At 42.8% G+C, this 13938-nt stretch overlaps 1 protein-coding gene across 1 annotated transcript in view; it reads left to right on the top strand.

Moving 5' to 3' along the window:
- The window catches only part of LOC308281586 (uncharacterized protein), a gene marked incomplete at its 3' end in the record, with an annotated part of 534349 nt that overhangs the window by 313338 nt on the left and 207073 nt on the right, over positions 1 to 13938 (top strand). The gene's annotated exons all lie outside the window — the stretch shown is intronic.

The following is a 13938-nucleotide window of genomic DNA, read 5'->3' as shown; positions in this document are numbered from 1 at the left end:
CCAAACATGGACAATCTGAAGGCTCCAAGTCCATCTCCAGAAACCTTGATGTTCCTTCACTGTGCACAATCTAGACCATTGTGTGTTGTGTGTTTTTTTAAACAAATGCATGGGTGGCAATACTTTTAGCTGTAAACCTTGATACGTTAAAGTTTGAGGTTTATTTTTATTTGATTTTTTCCTTACTTCCACAGTATGACAGATATTCACAGAATGAATGTATGTTTTTTATATATATCCTACTATATTACTACTTACTACTTACTATATTACTAATATTATGTGCTGTATTGATTAATTAATAGAGTCATAAGATTCTGATAAAAAAAACTTTACCTGTTCACTACAATGGCAGACAAAGTAAATTTCCTCTTTCATCTTCTGAACCTTAACTTCCTGTGCAAATGACAAGTAAATACAGTAATACCCGAGTCAGCTCACTGTCTGTCAATACGGTTATGCTGTTCTTCCCATCTGCAGAACTGTGCATACATTTGTTATCTCCACCATGCTGGACAGCCGAAGGCCAGAGAATAGGTTTTTGTCTGTGGAAGAAAATGGGGGCGAGCGTGTTTTGGGGTGAGCCTTCTGGTTACCATCAAGATTTTTCATATTGGCTTCCAAATTTTGCGTGCCCTGGGTAGGCAACCCGGCCTGGCTGAGACCTGATGATTCTTCTATCTAGACAGTTAATAAAAGACTTCCCTATGCTTCAACTATATACATTTCTCTGAAAAAATGTTGTTCTGTTAAATTAATCTGACATAATCTAATACACGTCATGTTACTACAGTTTAAGGGCAGGTTATGCTTCTCAACCTCGTTCAACTAAAGGTTGAAAGAGGTTGTATGAACAGCTGATTATTTAGGTATAGGTTAGTAACGTACATAATAAGCTTTCTTATACTGTCTGTCATGTTCACTGTTACGATACCAGCATCGTTAGTCAAAATTTACCATTCAATGTTTGCTCATAATAATAACAAAAATATATTGTAACATTGTTACTGTATTTAATATTCAAATCATTTAATAATAATAATAATAATAATTGTACTACTAATTGTAATAATATCGTGGAGCATGGGAGCCCTCCAATGTGTCCGGTGATGATTTTATTTATTGGGCACCGCCAATGTTTCTGTTTTTGTGCTGGTAGTGGACTGTAATAAGGCTAAGAGCGAAGATATGTTACATATATATGGGATGTTACCTTACCTGGGAGAACTAGAGCCTATAGTGTAGGAACACATTGAAGTCAGTGAGGTGGATTGAATTATTGCAACCTTTGTCGAATAATCGGATAATTCAAAGAAGACATCACACATTGTTTTTCGATGTGCACACTATTACTTTAGTTCCGTATCTGAAGAATACAGACTTAAGTTTCTGACTGAGCTGTGTATGCTGTCATTACGAGGTGTTGACAGGAATTGGCAGTCAAGTGATGACATCCGAATTTTGGAGGAAAAACCTAAATACATGTGAACTTGTGGAGTAGACCTGAATCTTGCAGTACAGTATGTATTGCAGCAGTCTTTTAAAGATGTTCTTTTTCAACTAAAACAGTTGATTTATTCGGTGCATAATCTCTCACTCAAACTACAAACTTCTTTGTCTGAACTCATTTGCCTTGAATAGTTAATAGATTTAGATGTACAAGCTTGTAGATCTTGGCGAATGTTTCCCACAGAATACTGTAGGGATGCTTGGGTTAAAGTGTTGTCCCTGCCAGGGACTCGGTTAGAAAATGTGTGTTTGCAGCACATTCATTCCTGGTGCTTTGTGTATTTTCGAGGGTACAGTACATGACCTCTGATTGATGGTAAATGTTGTCTGTCTGCTTGCTGACCCAGTAACACAGTTGGTGTTTTCCAGATTCTGTAAATCCCCCTGTATGGTTGTGTGTCCACCTTGTTCAGGTATTGAGTTCAGTCTTCCGCTAGTGGAGAAGAGAAGACGCAAGGGGCAGCAGGGATCCTCAACAAAACGTGGAGAGGACGATGACCCAGAGTAAGACACATGCCATTTCATTCTATTCTCCTCCTCTCAGTCACTCTCCAGTGTATATTTTATAGACATTATACTAAACTACACTAAACTCATTTAGAGACTTAAGTCAGATGGAGATTTAAACACAGTAGAAGAAGAAGAAGTAGAAGAAGTAAGAATCTTTATATTTATAGTTTTCCCCCTTGTTTTTCTTTTGCCATCTTCCAGGATCTCTGAGTCCAAGGAGGTTACAGACTGCGCTGCTGACGAGGAAGAGGACGGTGCAGATGAAGATGACATGGAGAGCGGTTTCTCCTGGCTGGAGGAGATGGGCATCCAGGACAAGATAAAGAAACCATTCAGCTGTATCCTTCACCAACCACGTTGTCTCCATAAACCACGCCTCTGTCCTCCGTAATCTCTGATCTTTGATTGATTGAATGAACACTTTATTAGACAGAAATGTAAACAGCATGAGATACAGTCAGACATTTGGGCTAAAAGGATAATACAAGAAAGTCCTATATATTCAGTCCATCATGATGGCATAAAATAACACAATAATACACATCATCACCTAATTCTAAACACCATATTTATACCAGGGAGAGGAAGGAAAAGGCCGGCAGAGAATGACACCTCCTTTCTATGGGGAAGATGTGTTCTCTTGTGGTCCCCTGGTTTTTCAGGCCTGTTTTGTAGCAGTGATCCTCATTCTTTAAGGGATGGTTTCAGGGTATTCCACATTTTGGTGGCAGAGAAAAAAAAAAAATTGACACGTTATCGAGTAGATGGCGGTTAAGCGCTGGATATCAAATGACACGTCAATGGCTGCCAATGTGCTAATAGCTTAACCTGTCTTCTACCCTGAGCCATCCTGGACTAGCAAAAATGTGTTGGATCAGGTGGGTCATGAGCTTTAGACTGAGAAGTAGTCGTATCAGTTCGTTTTGGGAGGTGTGACTAGTTGAGCGTGTAGATCTCCTTGACTGTGGTCCCCTCCTCTATCCAGCCGTAGGGGCGGCATAGCTCAGGGGTAGAGAAACCGTTATTAGAGCACGAACGGTCCCCAAAGGGTTCCCAGCTTCGAATCCGGGCTCCCCCTGAGTTAATGTCGAAGAGTCCTTGAGCAAGACTCTGAACCCCTAAATGTTCCCGGTGAGCAGGTTGGTGCCTTGCATGGTTTCCTCTGCCATCGGTGTATGAATGTGTGCGTGAATGTAATGTACAATCTATGTAATTATATAGCGCCTTGGATAAAAGCGCTATATAAATGCACCATTTACCGTAAAGAGCACAGCTCGGTGTGTATGGACCACAAGCCTGTAGAGTCTGTAGTGCAGGTGGTGGGAGTGTGTGTGTGGGAGCACACACACACTGAAGGTAATTGGTCCTTGCACGCACACGATATGTTCCAAACCGCCCCCCTGGGACTTCTAGTGCTGACCTGCTTGATGTGCCTACAATACAGTATTACTTGCGCCAGCGTAGCGTGCACATACTACTTTCGGTGCCGTCTGTATCCGATCGACAGTACAAATGCAGGCCCTTTAGCCAATGAGGGAGCACTTTGTTGGTGACGTCATGGCCGCCAAGTACCGAAAGTAGTACTTGCGCACACAAGTAGGTCATATATGGCCACGAGTGCACAAGACGCAAGTTGGCACCTTAACAGAGTGCAGTCTAGTTTTTTATTATTCCCACTACACTACAAATGTTGACTAGGCATTAGGTACCAATTTTATAGTCTTTGTTATGACCTGGCCGAGGATCAAACCCTGACCTTCTAATCTCAAGGCGGACACTCTAACCACAAGGCCACTGAGCTGTATTACTATTACTGTCTAACCTTAACTCAAGCCGACTTCTGACATTAAACCTGGGAGGTCAGGAGTCAATGAGAACCACAAGTACATGAGTCACATTCGGTCCTTTTAATGGAACACAACCATTAGCACAGCATTCATAAACGTGGTGTTTTCCAGATGTTACTGTGGGTGTAGTTTCCTGTAAAGCAAAACGGAGATTAAAGTATAAAGTATGGGTTGAGTGGAAAACATCTGTTAATGCTCAAATTGTCCACAAGGTGGCTCTCTAACACCACAATAGGTGTGCTGTAGAATCATTTAGTCATGTGCCAACACTGATAACTGTCATTACACAAACTTGGAATATCTTTCTTAATACAGTCGGGCAAAAAGAATAAAGAGTGGATATCAATGCTGCATGGACGTATGGACCTAAACTATGGATGATAGTGGATACAGTGCAGTCTGCTCAGAGGACATGAAAACACGATATTCTAGTTGGCAAGAGCAGCCATTGATTAGAGAAGCCACTAGCAGTTTCTACTTGCTATAGCTCTCATGAGCGGAATGAACTACATATGAATGGTGAATATACTTTAGCAACCATTAGAGAATGAACTACTGTACAATATGAATGGTGAATATACTCTAGCAACTATGGTTTCTAATAGGGATGTACCGAAAGGAAAACACTTGGCCGAATATCAAATTGCATTTTGCTTTTTGTCTAAATATTCGGTCACATCACTAGTTTCTGATCCGGTCAGAGTGGAAAGAACTTTACGTCTTCAGGAGGATCCACTAAATCCTACAAAAAATTAAATAGGCCTATATATTTCAAAATATGGAAAATCTTTTGAAATAATATAATTGTATTATTTGAAATAAAAACGAACAACCACACACTTCCATAAAATATAATATAATAATAATAATGAAGTAGTGAAAATGGCTCTACAAGCTCTCAATGCGTTGCAATGACCAGACCCGATGCGCATTTCCGAACGCACCCTTTGATACACTCGGACTGAAAGACCTGCAGAAAACACTCTCCCGCCTGGGGAACCAGAGCCCCTGGTTGTCCCTGGTTCGATTCCAGGCCAGGCCAGCAATGTCGATGTGTGTCCCTGAGCAATACTCTTAACCCCTAATTGCTCCTTGTGGGCAGCGAATCAGCTGGGTTGGGCTGGAAATACTGAATTTCCCTCACAGGAGGTGTAGGTGTAGCAACTATTATTATTAGACCAAGTGTTAATGCACTGTGATTACACAATCTGACCACTAGGGTCCCCGTGTCACTGGCAACACATTCTCACTTGGAGCTCATAACATTATGGCAGCTTGAGTCACCAATGCCCTCTAGGCACTGGTGGTGACGCAATGCACTTAATGCACTTCTTTAGAAGTTCCACAACATCATAGTCTACACGCCCAGTAGTACAATGTACACATACCACAGTGTGACTCATATCTCAAACACATATCATAATTATGAGTCAATTCAGCCTTTTTATTAGTAGTCTAGTAGTAGTAGTTGTAAGTTTCACTTCTCACACAGACGTGTAACACGTGTTGTTTTGTGTGCTCCTGCCTGCAGGTCACAGGCAGGAGCGCTATCATATTACATCCACTGAACTAAGTTGAACTAAAGAGTACTGAGGGAGAACTCGGCCTCAGATGCACTATAGCTCACTTCCTGAAAAGCTCTGTTCTGTCAGTTCAGTTGCAAATGCAACATTTTGATTGGCTGAAAAGAGTTCCTCCGAACTGGCTGAACTGCATGAGGAAACAGGCAGTGTGTGCTCCCCTGCACACAGGCTCTGTCTGCCAGACATACAGAGCCTGCCATCCCACCATAGAATGACCCGGGCAGGAGTGGCTGATATATTATCTCGGGTTTGGGCACCGGCTCCGTCCAAGTAAAGATGTATAGAGTGAGTTTGTGTTGACTGAGGTATAATCCCTACATTATTGTTTATGTAGATTTGTTTCTGGCTCTTGATATAAAGCTTTCAAATGATGCAGAAAAGTATGAGAGAGACGGGGGTTGGGGTTCTGCTTTTAAAGAGCGTCATCAGTGGAGCTCTCCTCCTCCAGTGATGTAACCTAGCTCACACAAACACATCACAGCCCTGAGTTACCATAGCTCTCATGAGTGGAATGAACTACATATGAATGGTGAATATACTTTAGCAACCATTAGAGAATGAACTACTGTGAATGGTGAATATAGACTCTAGCAACTATGGTTTCTGATAGGGATGTACCGAAAGGAAAACACTTGGCCGAATATCGAATAGCATTTTTAACGGTTTTCATCTAAATATTCGGTCACATCACTAGTTTCTGATCCGGTCAGAGTGGAAAGAACTTAACGTCTTCAGGAGGTTCCACTAAAAATCGCATTTCCTACAAAAAATGTAATATATATTTCAAAAGATGGAAAATCTTTTGAAATAATATAATTGTATTATTTGAAATAAAAACAACCACATCTAAGAAATTCCATAAATAAAATATAATAATAATAATAATGAAGGAGTGAAAATAGCTGATCTACAAGCTCTCAACAAGAAAGGCCTGATAAGATATTCACATCTGTATTTGTACCTGAGGTTCTAGTATCTATGAGGGGAGATGGTTCTGCACAAATGGATCAATAAATAAAAGCCAAACTTTAGGCCATTTGACCTTCATCAGGCCTACATCTCATATGTACTTGTGTTTGATATTTGATACTTGTGTAGGTTTTAAAGTGCCCACTTTTCCAATGTGCTCAGTTTTACCTAGCGCCCAGAATGTCTTGGTGCCCACCTTTCCTGTTACAGTATGTATCATGCATGTGGCCGGTCATGGATCTCACCCCTGCTGCATGCATGCCCAGAGGTGGAAAGTAACATTAAGAGCATTTATTTAAGGATACCTTTGTGGTAGATTGCTATTTTTTTCATTACAAAACATACATCAACCACTTCAACCCTATCCACCTGTTTCTGCGGGAGTTTACTGGATATTATTTGGACCTGTTTGCACCACACTTCCGGTTTAACAGCAAACATACAAGCTCACGTCGCGTCGCAGATGCAGCCCGTTGTGAGCTTGTAAATCACACTCGGCTGCGGCGCCGGAAGCTCGGTACAGCGTCTGCGCAATGCACTATGGGGCGTTGGAAACTCGTGGATACATTTCGGCCATTTGAAAATAGCCGATCTACAAGCTCACAATTGTGAGATCTACACTTTTTCTTTTTATACATTTGAAAACTTGAAATGGATAATGAGTACTTTTACTGTTGGTACTTTAAGCACATTTTGATGACAATACTTTTGTGCTTTTACTCAAGTACATTTCTGGACCTTTACTTGTAACAGAGCATTTCTACATTGCAGTATTGATACTTCTACTTACTGTAAGTAAAACATTTGAGTATGTTTTCCACCACTGTGCATGATGCCACTTTCTAATGGTCTGATGAATCTGATCCCATTAGAATCAATTCAACAATTCAATTCAAAGAGCCTTTATCAGCAAGAGAAAACAATACAATCCAAAGAAAATAATGTATGTGTGTACAGTATATCACCCTGGCTTATTGCTATAACTATTAATGAATACATCAAGTAGCCTATAGCTTCACTAGCTTGTATGTCTTTGGGTAGCTCAGGCAGGGCTCTCATTCTACTTTATCTCATTAATTTCTGCTTATAATACATTAATTGTGGGTCTGCAAGCTTTGACCTTTTGTTGTTACCATGAATTATTCTTCTCTTCTTCACACAAACATCTCCATCTGTAACACAATAACACACACAACACACAATGTTACACTCCTGCAAAGCTATCTCTCTTTAGATCCATCCTTTTGTACACCACTGTATACTGCCCTCCTTTGGTGTCGCTACAGACAAGGCAGCATCAGAGACTGACTCACAGTGGCCTATAATGACTGCATGAGGCTGCTGAGAGCTCTGAGAAGCTCAAGTGCAAGCCAGATGTTTGTCAGTGTCGGGGTGACCACCTGCTCTGCTGTGCTACAGTGGTTCTCAACCTGTGGGTCGGAACCCCCAGGGGGGTCCCCAGATGATTAACTCAATGTGCAACATTGTGTATAGAGGGTATATGCACGTTTCTAAAGTGACAATTTAAGGACTTTATAATACTTTTTAATAATGACAAATTAAACATTGACCAAATATTAGAGGCAGAAATTGTGAAAATAGCTGATCTACATGCTCACAACACCTCTTATGCAAGGTATTGTGAGTCTTATGCGAGGTATTGTGAGCATATAGATCTGCTGCCTGTTTTCACAATAGAACCGTGTTATACACTAAATATAATGCCTCAACTCTTAGTGCTCGTCAGGTTGGGGGGTCCCCAGTTAAAATATGATTATTTTGGGGGTCGCGGCCTGAAAGGTTTGAGAACAACTGCTACAGTTTACACTGGCTCTCTGTCTCTGCATACCATGTATGTGTTTATAACAGATCATCTTTGCACAATGCCAACTCCTATGCAACACCTACAGCAGCCAACTTTTGAAACATGAATATATGTGGTCAATCTGTGGGCAACATTTAGTTTCAATACGTAGAAAAATAGGCTTTGCATGTTGCACTTATGGGGGGCGGTGGGGAGGGGGTATCCTGGGCGGGGGTGTTGTATTTCCTGACACACACACACACACACACACACACACACACACACACACACACGCGCGCGCGCACACACACACACACACACACACACACACACACACACACACACACACACACACACACACACACACACACACACACACACACACACACACACACACAGTCTGATGCTACATGAAGCATGTTTCCTCTATAGAGGGCATGCATCATGCAACCTTTCGTTTGACAGCTTAAGGCAAGACCTAAATTCAGAGTGAACATTTTTAACGCACATATTTGCTTCTGGGGGGTCCCTGGAACAACATATTTTGAGATGGGGGTCCGCGGCCAAATACATATCATTTTGGGGGGTTGTGTAGGTTTTAAAGTGCCCATTTTTCCAATGTGCTCAGTTTTACCAAGTGCCCAAAATGTCTTGGTGCCCACCTTTCCTGTTACAGGCTACACCTGTTGTATGTATCATGCATGCGGCCGGTCATGGATCTCACCCCTGCTGTGCATGCATGCCCAGTGGTGGAAAGTACAGTAACTAAGTGCATTTATTTAAGTATAATTTTGTGGTATTTGTACTTAACTTGAGTATTTCCGATTTCCTTTTACTCCACTACATCTCAAATCCAAATGTTGTACTTTTACACCACTACATTTATTTGACAACTTTGTAGATTGATTAATGATTATTATTACAAAACATACATTAACCCCTTCAACCCTATACATTTCGGCCATTTGAAAATAGCCGATCTACAAGCTCACAATTGTGAGATCTACACTTTTTCTTTTTATACTTTTGAAACCTTGAAATGGGACAATGCATAATGAGTACTTTTACTTTTGGTACTTTAAGCACATTTTGATGACAATACTTTTGTGCTTTTACTCAAGTACATTTCTGGACCTTTACTTGTAACAGAGCATTTCTACATTGCAGTATTGATACTTCTACTTACTGTAAGTAAAACATTTGAGTATGTTTTCCACCACTGTGCATGATGCCACTTTCTAATGGTCTGATGAATCTGATCCCATTAGAATCAATTCAACAATTCAATTCAAATGGTCTTTATCAAATCAAAATAATGTATGTATGTACAGTATATCACCCTGGCTTATTGCTATAACTATTAATGAATACATCAAGTAGCCTATAGCTTCACTAGCTTGTATGTCTGGGCTCTCATTCTACTTTATCTCATTAATTTCTGCTTATAATACATTAATTGTGGGTCTGCAAGCTTTGACCTTTTGTTGTTACCATGAATTCTTCTTCTCTTCTTCACTCAAACATCTCCATCTGTAACACAATAACACACACAACACACAATGTTACACACCTGCAAAGATATCTCTCTTTAGATGCTTCCTTTTTGTACACCACTGTATACTGCCCTCCTTTGGTGTCGCTACAGACAAGGCAGCATCAGAGACCCAGGGCTGGATTAACCTTTGGGCCGGTGGGGCCGTTGCCAGGGGCCCTTGGCTCTCAGGGGGAACTGAGCCACGTGGTCATTGACAATTTACTAAAATTAAATGTATAAGTTAATTCAAAATCCAATATGTGGGAGTGGGCCCCTCTGTTGTCTACAGGTGCTTTATTGGCCCTCAGATGATCCTCATGGCTTAAAATCTGAGCTGGGTAGTGCGTATCGGGAGGGAGAGGGGTTATGGTGGGGGGGGGGGGGGACTATCGGCCAGGGGCCCTCGCAGGGGTTAATCCGTCCATGAGGAGACCCCATGGCAGACCTAAGACCAGATGGAAGGAGTATATCTCCAGACTGGCCTGGGAACGCCTCGGTATACTCCCAGAGGGAGTGGAGGAAGTTGCGCAGAATAAGGAAATCTGGAGGTCCCACCCTTTTTTACAGTACACTAATAAGACAAAATAAGACATAATAAAGCCATAATTAAGAAATAATGTGTTGGTAATTAGAACTTATAATGTTTTATTAGACAAGAACAAAGACAGAATAAGACAGAATAAAGCCACAATAAGGATGATGTTTTATTACCCCTTGAATGAAACGTAACATATCATAACAAACTCTAAAAGTGACAATTTAAGGACTTTTTAATAATATTTGTTATAATAACAAATTAAACATTGACCAAATTGTCAAATGCCTCAACTCTTAGTGCTCGTCAGGTTGGGGGGTCCCTAGTTAAAATATGATTATTTTGGGGGTCGCGGCCTGAAAGGGTTGAGAACCACTGCTATAGTTTACTGAGACACTACGCTGACTCTCTGTCTCTGCATACCATGTATGTGTTTATAATACACTAGTAAGACACCTGAGGGTGGAATGCGACCTCAGGGTGACATGTCGCGCCAATTCTTGACCATCTGGCCAACCACAGCGTTTCTCTGACGATTCTAGTTGTTGTCATTCTGGGGGGAGTTTGTTCATGTTTTTGTGAGGGTATCAACCCTAGGAGACACGGGGAGAACATGCAAACTCCACACAGAAAGGCCCTATCGCTCACACCCTAGGTTGGGTTGGCGATAGGGCCTTTCTGTGTGGAGTTTGCCTAAACATGGAGATGTGGTACAGAAGGACTCATATATGGGCATAAAAAGTATGTCATGTGACATCACTTCCTGTACAGACAGTCAGACAGACAGCCATTGACTCCGACCTAAAAATGGCTACTGTCTATGACGGTAGTTCCATATGACATATTGGACTAGACTATCTCCATATATAGTGTTATCCACATCTCCATGTTAGGACTCATATATGGGCATAAAAAGTATGTCATGTGACATCACTTCCTGTACAGACAGTCAGCCATTGACTCCGGATTAACAATGGCTACTGTCTATGACGGTAGTCCCATATGACATATTGGACTAGACTATCTCCATAAATAGTGTTATCCACATCTCCATGTTTAGACAGCCATTGACTCCGGCCTAAGAATGGTTACTTTCTATGACGGTAGTCTCATATGACTGTCGACATGATGGACTGGACTATCTCCATATATAGTGTTATCCACATTTCGTGTAGCCGCCCTGTACAGGAGGTGATGTCACAACTCGCTGACATCACACTGACATCACAGAGGATACGGAAGGACGGTCATGAGGTTACGGAAGGAAGGAAGGACACTCAAGCGACACGGTTCTTCAGAGTATATGCGACCTTCGGTCGCAATTATCTTTGCACATGTGTGTGCAACTCCAATGCAACACCTACCTAGCAGCCAACTTACTGGCAGTTAGACCTTGTTCTCTTGAAACATGAATATATGTGGTCAATATGTGGGAAACGTTTAGTTTCAATACATAGAAAAATAGGCTTTGCATGTTGCACTTATGGGGGGCGGTGGGGGGGGTATCCTGGGTGTTGTATTTCCTGACACACACACACACACACACACACGTGCGCGCACGCGCATGCGCACGTGCACGCGCACACGCACACGCACACACACACACACACACACACACACACGTGCGCGCACGCGCATGCGCACGCGCACACGCACACACACACACACACACACACACACACACACACACACACACACACACACACAGACAGACAGACAGACAGACAGACAGACATACAAGCAGCTAGACTGTCTGATGCTACAGGAAGCATGTTTCCTCTATAGAGGGCATGCATCATGCAACCTTTCGTTTGACAATGGGTCTGAGAGCTGTGTGTATCTATTCTGCATCTAGCTTAAGGCAAGACCTAAATTCAGAGTGAAGATTTTTAAGCAAATATTTGCTTCTGGAGGGTCCCTGGAACTAAATATTTTGAGATGGGGGTCCACAGCCAAATGCATATCATTTTGGGGGTCCTTACCCAGCCAGCACGCCCACATGGGTCCCGCATGGGTACAGGGTGGGCTTCCCTACATGGGCCCCATGTGGGAATGTCCGCGGTTTCCACAAGGGTCCCTCGTGGGTTAGCCCACGTGGGATCTGTGTGGGTTCTACATGGGCCCTGGGTGGGCCCCACCTCGGCTAATTTATATGGGACCCAGGTGGGAACCACTTGGGCTAGCCCACGTGGGCTCAACGTGGGTTCTACATGGGTCCTGGGTGAGCCCCACCTCGGCAAATTTATATGGGACCCATGTGGGAACCGCCTGGGCTAGCCCACATGGGTTCTATGTGGGAATGTCCGCGGTTTCCACAAGGGTCCCTCGTGGGTTAGCCCACGTGGGCTCTGTGTGGGTTCTATATGGGCCCTGGGTGGGCCCCACCTCGGCTAATTTATATGGGACCCAGGTGGGAACCACTTGGGCTAGCCCACGTGGGCTCAACGTGGGTTCTACATGGGTCCTGGGTGGGCCCCACCTCGGCAAATTTATATGGGACCCAGGTGGGATCCACTTGGGCTAGCCCACGTGGGCTCAACGTGGGTTCTACATGGGTCCTGGGTGGGCCCCACCTCGGCAAATTTATATGGGACCCAAGTGGGAACCACTTGGGCTAGCCCACGTGGGATCAACGTGGGTTCTGCAGGGGCCCTGGGTGGGCCCCACATCGGCAAATTTATATGGGACCCAAGTGGTAACCACTTGGGCTAGCCCACGTGGGATCAACGTGGGTTCTGCATGGGTCCTGGGTGGGCCCCACCTCGGCAAATGTATATGGGACCCAGGTGGGAGCCGCTTGGGCTAGCCTGTGTGGGCTCTAGGTGGGTTCTACATGGGCCCTGGTTGGGCCCCACCTAGGCAATTCTATGCGGGAACCATAGGGGATAAACGTGGGATCCAAGTGGGCTCAACCTTGCTCCTAGGAAGATTTTAATGGTAGACTAAAACAGTGTTTGACATGAACTGTGTTAATTATTGAAACACCTAAAATACATTTTGGATGAAATAGACAATATACTGTATATTTGACAACGTTTATTACAAAAATAAACAAGATAATAAAATACAATATAAATAAAGATAGCAGCAGCATGAAGGCAAACAGATCCAATGTGCAAGTGTACATACAGTACATTTAAAAAAAACACTTGAAATGCAAAAAGAGATATTCCCATAATGCTCCACAGACTGCTAACAGAACAAAATAAAGGATAAAAAATGTCCAAAAACATAAATTGTGTAAGAGGTGCATCAAAATCTTGAATTTTGTAACAAAACTGTTTTAGGGCATAGGTTTTCTGGAATCCACTGTTCATTCATGTTGCATTCATCAATCTGGGTCCGCTGTGCTTGTGGGTGTTTTTTTAGCCAATTACAGGGGAGAGAGAGAGGCACATCATCCAGATCTTTTTCTGTTGTATGTCCTTACACTCCGTTGCAGCAATCCAGTCGAGTGTGTCATTGTCTAGGTCATGATCATTCTCGGCCACGATCACCATTCAGTGGCTGGTATATAGGGCAGCTGGTCATCACATGCTACACAGTCTGTGATGGATCCTGTGCTGCACTGAAACGTCCCACACCTGTCCTCAGGTGATTGAGGGTTGTCTACTCCTTACGGGGGAGGTGCTGGTCAGGAACATCTG

Source organism: Nannobrachium achirus, assembly GCF_963921795.1.
Source record: "Nannobrachium achirus genome assembly, chromosome: 3".
Lineage (NCBI taxonomy): Eukaryota > Metazoa > Chordata > Actinopteri > Myctophiformes > Myctophidae > Nannobrachium > Nannobrachium achirus.
This window is presented reverse-complemented; position numbering and strand designations above follow the sequence as displayed.